Here is a 7,420-nt window from a genome sequence, read left to right on the forward strand (position 1 = left end):
TCACGCTCATTTAAATAGTCATAATACCTTCAAGAGATAAAGGCAGTGATAATCCTATTTAAAATCATGAAAGTAGGTTCATTAAATGTAGGCTCTTTAGCCAAATCCCAGTTTCAGTAAGTCATAGAGTACAGATAGAAACCTAGTTCTGCACTGTTATTTGTGTTTTCCCTGAGCCAAGCTGTAGTAACAGGCCCAAAAATCTAATGAATTCAGTTTGTTTGAATAGAGATAATAAGCCATTCTTATTAAAACCCACTGTCCCAGATAGTATGATGGTTTAGCATTATGTCCTCTTTGCCAGTATTAGATGTTGACAATTTAAAATATTGTTTAGGATTCATCATTGATTTTCTAAATACAGATGTTTGGGGTGGGTGAGGTAGGGAGGGAGGCTCTGCTTGTAATATTAAAAAAAAAAACAACAAATTGCCTCATTCAAAAGTTGACAGATATAGCTGAAGGATGTTAGAACAGTCAGTGAAAGAACTCAAAGAACTCAGAAGTAAGCCTGTATTCTCGTTTCAATTGTATGTATATATATATATATATATATATATATATATATATATATATGTATTATTACAAACTGTCATTTGTTTTGCCCGTTTTATTCCCCTTTTTTTCCCATTTTGACATCAGAAGAAAAAAATAAAAAAGAAAGTGCATAAAAAAGACACAGGAACAGATAAGAGAAGCAAAATCGTAAGACCACAAGCATATGGAAGAGTAAGTAAAAAGGGTCTTCTCTCCTGTACCTGGGAATGATTTTATTGTGCTTCAGAGTACCAGGTTTATAAGTAGACAGGGCCCCTCTCTCTGTGAATTTCTCCACTGATTAACTTTCGAAATGATCACTAAATTTAATAGAGATCAACCAGTGGGTAGTTGCATAAAAGTTTGTGGCGCATGCAGTGCCTTTTATATAAAAAGATTTCAAGAAGTTAGGAGATGCTTAAAACACCACTATCTGAATTGTTCAACATCCTTCATTCAGAGCACATGATGAAAACAAAACTAGTATCCTGGGAGGCACCTGACCTTTGTCCAACAGCTGGCAAATAGTACCCTCCTAGGAGTAATAAGAATGGTGGAAGTTCATTTTGAAGTGTGAGGTTCCAGATTAGTTGGTAAAATGATCCCTTGCTTCAGGGAGAAGATAAAGATGGTCTCCTACACCCTAGAGGTATGTGGGCTCCTGATTCTTTACACTCTGTAAGTGGTGTGTGAGCATTTTGTGAGCTTGTTGAGCACTTATGGAAGTAAATACAATGCCTTGCTGTACCTTTTGATCACTAGCACCCTGAGGAGTTGCTACAGGGTGTAAGCACTCCATAATCAGTGTTTCTTCACAAACCATTATCTGTATAAAGGGGCTACTTTGAAAATAGAAAATAATCTTTTGTGGACACATGAACCTATAGACATGATGTAAAAGGGAGTTTTTAAAAAGGAATTTGGAGTCACCATCAGTGATAGAGAAGACTGGCAGACTCCAGGTGTTACCAGATCCAGGTCCAGGCTCCTCATCACTGGAAAACCAGTAGTCAGGAGATGTGAATTAGTGGGAAAGAAATCAGGTTTACTGAAGGTCCAGCACACTGGTAGAGGGAGGGTGCTGTCATCCTCATAGTGTCCTCTTGGGAATCTCAGGGACACAAAGGATTTTTATAGGAAGAGAAAGATGGGATTGTGAGGCAGTGGGAGAGGTTTCTTTAAGCAGAACTTTTGTCATTGAGGGTGTGTTTCCTTTTCTTTCTTTCTAAATGGACCATCACAATGGAGCTTGACTTTCTGGGGCTAGTACCTATACTTTTTTTGAATCAACATATTTCTTTCTGCATGGTAAATATCACAGAAATTTGCTTGTTTTGTGTTGGTATATAGCTGAAGACTAAGAAGAGGCATGACACATTCTGATTTTATCTGAGAATCACCCGATATTCTGGGCTTTGTAAATCTAAAGGAACATTATACAGCAGTTCACATCTTAATCAGTTAGCCACAGCTTCTCTCCAAAATTTAGAAACCTGTGTGGAAGAGAGGGTGTAACTCTGTGGGGTGCACGGGAGGAAAGCTAAAGTAACTACCTAGGACAGCTCCCAGTGGTGATGTCCTCCCCATATTTTTCTTTTTCTTTTTTTTAAAGAGAGAGTGAGAGAGAGAGAGAGAGAGAGAGAGAGAATTTTTAATATTTATTTTTTAGTTCTCGGCGGACACAACATCTTTGTTGGTATGTGGTGCTGAGGATCGAACCCGGGCCACACACATGCCAGGCGAGCGCGCTACTGCTTGAGCCACATCCCCAGCCCCTCCCCACCTTTTTCATTGATATTTTTTAATGAATCCAGAGGCACTATAACAAACAACTGAACTTATATATTTTTATTTTTAAAAAACATTTTTGTTCCAATCTCTCATTAAGTTGTTGAAACTTGCCTCAAAGTTGAGATATTCTGTCTCGGCCTACTGAATAGATGAGGTGACAAGTATACACCAGTGCACCTGGATAAGAGTGGCAACTGTTACACAGAAGCAGTCCTTATTTTTATTTTTTAATATATTGTTATTAAAATGTTTAAACACTCACAAAAATATAAGTACATGGAATACCGTCCCACCCTTTTCTGTTATCACACTGTTTAAAAACTTAGCTCTAAAGTACTAAATATGGAAGGATAATTCTTGACCAGGCCAGCATATGATGAAATGTACAGTATAGATTAAAAAAACTTTTAATTTAAAGAAATGTACAAGCTTTTGAATTTTTCTGGAAATGAACCTTTTTTCATATGTACTTTATTATGGATAGAAGAGGAACGATGTAGATGACAAGAAGAGCTCATGGAAAAACAGGAGGTAAACTTTCAGCAGATTCTGGATGGGGAGCCAAGGTAAATACAAATGACATTTAATCTCAATTCAGTAAGAATTAAAAACTTTCTGCTTCATGTAAGCAGGGTTACATTCCCAAGAGGCTGGCCTGTGGTACCTGGAGTCTTCTGTACCATCCTGGATGACATCACCTGCCAGCCCAACCCCATCCTGGAAGGTCATCCAGCAGCAGGTAGGGAAGGCTCTAGGGTGACCAGGGGGAGTGGGAGGTGTTTCATTCTTTGTCAAAAGAAGTTCCAGGGGACCAGCACAGTGTTGCTGAGGAAGGTTGGGGTGAGAAGGAGATGGGGGAGGGGAGACCATTGAAGCCTGTTCAGGGGTTCTGTGCAGAGCAGAGGAAGTGGAGGCTGGGTGTTTGTTGGGGGCAGCAGCTTTTCAGAGGTGGTAGCATGCCAAGCTTGGGAACTGGAACGGCTTCAGGGTGTGGGAAGCACACTTGGACTGGAATAAAGGAGAGATTTCTTACATAAATAAGTGTCCTGAAGCGGTGTCATTCAAAGTCAAGGTTCAGAATGTGAGCTGACAGTGGTTGTGTTTCCTCTGAAGAAGAACTTGCAGGGTTTTAGTGCAGGTGTATACTTCACCTGATTAGTCTCAGGAGTGGTTATTTTCTTCTTCACTGATCGTTCATCCCAGTTCAACTGAATGGCAGCGGTCCACTCTTTTGTATGCTAAAGATTTCCACATCCATGCACAACTTAATGTTGTCAGAAACATTTTGTGTACTTCTTTCTTGACTTTTATTTGGTCTTTCCCAATAAGCAGAGTAGCTGTCCAATGTTGTTTATTAACATGGTCCCCAATGTCTATACAGACATTTAGACCACTGTAGATCCTTTTTTGAAGTGCGTGATGAGATGACTTTTAGCCCAAATAGAATTCACACATGTGCAATTAAGTACTCAAAAGTGTTTTGAACCTGAGGGGGACCATGACATTCTCAAGTAGGAAAGAAAAAGGATACTGCAGTATGATCCTTCAAGATATCTCTGAACAGAAAAGCATTATATGTTGTGAAAAAAATTAGCTATATATTGAGATTTGTGTGTATCTTTTCTAGGTGGAAGAATCTAGAATTGTTTTAGTTTAGCCTTGATCTGTTAGTACTGTAATAATGGTGAGGACATTGCCTTGCCTTTCCTTATCTTTCTTGCTTCCAGTTTCCTTCTGTATGTAAACCTAAAAAAAAAAGTCGAGTGTGAGTGAAGTTCTTATTTTCTCTCTCCTTCTTTTGTAAATGATGTTTATATTTTGACCAGGAGAAACTTAGATGTACCAGAGTTGTACATATTCGTGGTAGTTAAATATATTAACATGGTTATTTTAACTCATTCTGTTTGTGCTCAGTTTTGATAAATGTATCCCTGTTGTCTGAATGCTTAGTAACACACTGTGTTTGGTATTAGAAGTGTATGGAAATAGCAGCATTGTTGCCTCTGATCCTTGGCCTGGTAGTTTTCAGGGCTTGCTTGCTGAGTAGAAGTTTTATGAGCCTCAAGTCAGTGAACTGGTTTCTTGTGAAGAGTATTTCCTGATAGGGTTGCACTCTAAATTCCATTTTTGTGTATGACAGGTTGTGTTGATGGGATGGGACACCAAGTATAATGGGAAGAATGGTGCTCCAATGCTAAGGGAATGACTCCTAGAAACATCAGTTCTCACACTCAAACCAAGTGTGATCTTGCAGGTGCTGGAGAGAGAATCTGAGGCTGACCATGAATCAGTGGATTGGAGACACTTGGAGACCCTGCTGCAAGCTAGGAGGCACTGGTTTGCAGTTGAGCAGAAAGGCAGTGTGGGCTCTGGTTCAACATCCACTTGGCAGACACCATCACCAGTGCTTAAGGATGGAAGGGAGCCCCCCGATCTGGATTCTTCTTGACTCCAGGGGAATGACTCAAATTGGAGGTTAGTTGTGGCCTACATGATGGGGAAGTGTGCTCCTGAATATTGCTACTGAGAGGACCACCTGCCTTCTACATGTACCACAGTGCTTTGGATGCCTGGAAGCCCTGGGATGTGTGTCTAGGTATTAGTGAGCAGCAGGAAAGTGGGAGGCAGTGGGAGCTTCCAGAAAGTGGAATTGATAGAATGCAGGACCCTGTCAGGACAGGGTTCTTGTGGGGATTAGGCTGGGAGTCCTGGGAGAAGAAACAGTGGGAGGCAGTGCAGGGGCAACTGGCTGAGGAGTAGCAGTTTGGGTCTGGACATTGGCTGATTGATCTTTGAAGAGGTTAGAGAATGCCAAGCCTGGAGACACACACCAGTAAGGATGTGTGTCCTCAAGGATGTAGGGCCTGTACCTGGGGGTGAGGTAGGGTTATTACATGGAGGAGGAAGTATTTTATGGTGACTGATTGTGGGCATTGGTTAGAGAGAAACTTCCTTTTGTTATTAAGCATATTGAAATAGCAAATATGAAATCCAGGTTCTGAAAAACATTTAGCACTTTCTTTTCCTCAATGAGGAGTCTCCTGCAAACTTGTGACTTTTTCACCATAGTCAATAGGTCATAGCTGGTTGGTGGGGTTTCATTGTTTTGTATACCAGTGACTTCTGTAATTTAAAACAAGCTTACCTTGCCCAAAGCTCTTTTTATCTCTCTTCTGGTACTTTGAATTTTATTTTACCTTTGCCAATAAACAGTGTCTTTCCACTGACATTTGTCATCAAGTTGTGCAAGCTGAGTACTCAGTAACTTTGCTGTCTGTCCCATTCAATGTTTTAAGCTCACCCATCTTAAAAACTACCTTGCCACTGAAAAGCTGAATATCCAGGTGTCCTGGTATAAATGCCAGTGTGTTGCACTTTGTACCCTCAACCCCCAACAACCACAGCATGCCAAGATGGAGGATCCTATCTTGTTGAGACCTACAGCTCCAGGAGCAAAGCCTCTTCCATTTTTGTGCTTGAAGGGAAGAAGGAACCCTCAATGCTGGCAGCTGGCTTGGATTAGGGAGGCCCAGCAATTGAGAAGCAAGATATCACAGGAGCTAGAATAGTGTCTGGATCTTCTAAGAGACCCTGCAGTGTCGGCCCCTCCCTCAAATTTCACAGGTTGCTTCTCTAGGAGCTCAGGTGTATGCCAGAAGCAAGAGAGGTTGATCAGCACCGTGAAGTGGATCTTCTCAAAATCACAAGTAGAAAGAGAAAAAGGAAAGACCAATATCTAAGATCAGTGTTGTTAAGAAACAGATGCATAGGGGCTGGGGTTGTGGCTCAGCAGTAGAGCACTCGCCTTGCACATGTGAGACCCTGGGTTCGATCCTCAGCACCACATAAAAATAAAGAAGTGAAATAAAGGTATTGTGTGCAACTACAAGTAAAAAATAATTTTTTTAAAAAAAAGAAAGAAACAGATGCTTAGTGCTAGTCTGACTTACTCATATATTGAGGTTTGGGGTTGAGAGAACAGGAAGTTGTTCTGACCAAGGAAGTAGAAGCTGTGAATGGATGGGGTCTTCATATTTTTGAAAAAGTAGAATTGTCTGGTGATTGGTCTTTGGCTGACACCATGCACCCCATTTTCCATGAACATCAACTCTGCTGCTGGTGACATCAGCATTCAGCTCATGGGCCATTATCAATGTGTGCCTCTTTGGTAGCTCTGTTTGGATATGTGGAAGTTCCTGCAGTACTGTTTGCTAGTCAAGACATGATGTTGTTGGTCCTGGTGCATTAGTAGCTGATCAGAGCAGACTGTGTACTTGCATCTGTATTGGAGAACCAGCCTTTGAACATGGACTGGAGGATATTTGAGGAAGGAAGCTGTGACATACAGCAGAATTTGAGCAAAAACAAAGATGGCAATATGGTTATTGATATTGTACTTGGGAAAGACATTTCAAAACCCAACAATCTATCAATATATGTGAAAACCATGACTGAAGTGAAGAAAGTGAGGAGTTCTGGCATTCTTCTGAGAGAGTGCCAGTAGCCCTCCACTCACTGCACTCTGTACTGCCTTCTGGCGACTTATGAATGAATTCTCTCCATAGCCTCAGTTGATACATGTGCAATGTTTCTTTCCTCTGGCAATTAAATCATATGATGTTTTTTAGGGCATAAATATTGCTTTTAATTTATTCCTCATTGAGAGAGAATTCTCAGAAACTTCAGGGCATTTTTATATATTCCAAAGTACATTTCATCCTGTAGCTACTGCTTTACCCTCTTAAGTCTTTGTAACCAGTCAGGTGGCTCATCACTGTGTGATCTTCTTTCTATTTTTATGTGATCCCTGTTTGTTCTTAATTTTTCTCTCTAGCTTTTTCATAGGGTATAAAACCTTCAACCCTTTGCATTCTGTGTCTGATTATGTCACTGATCATGTCATTCCTTGTTCCGTTCATAACTTTGCTGGACATAGCAGTCTTGGTTGGTAAGTATATACTTTCAAAGCTTGGAATACTTTATTCCAAACCCCCTTGATTTTAGAGTCTGAGGTGAGAAGTTTGAAGTGAAGCTTATAAACATAAATATAATTAAATTTATACAAACAAATACAATTTTATATAAATGTGAC

At 40.4% G+C, this 7,420-nt stretch overlaps 1 long non-coding RNA gene across 1 annotated transcript; it reads left to right on the forward strand.

Annotated features, from left to right (window-relative positions):
- The first annotated feature begins 618 nt into the window (after positions 1 to 618).
- On the forward strand, positions 619 to 4,644 carry LOC308640086. The gene is made up of 3 exons (XR_014020170.1): positions 619 to 729; positions 2,961 to 3,067; positions 4,583 to 4,644. It is a non-coding gene; the product is annotated as an uncharacterized lncRNA (long non-coding RNA).
- Positions 4,645 to 7,420: the final 2,776 nt, after the last annotated feature.

The sequence above is a fragment of the Spermophilus citellus genome, assembly GCF_964194105.1.
Source record: "Spermophilus citellus genome assembly, contig: SCAFFOLD_347, whole genome shotgun sequence".
Taxonomy (NCBI): domain Eukaryota; kingdom Metazoa; phylum Chordata; class Mammalia; order Rodentia; family Sciuridae; genus Spermophilus; species Spermophilus citellus.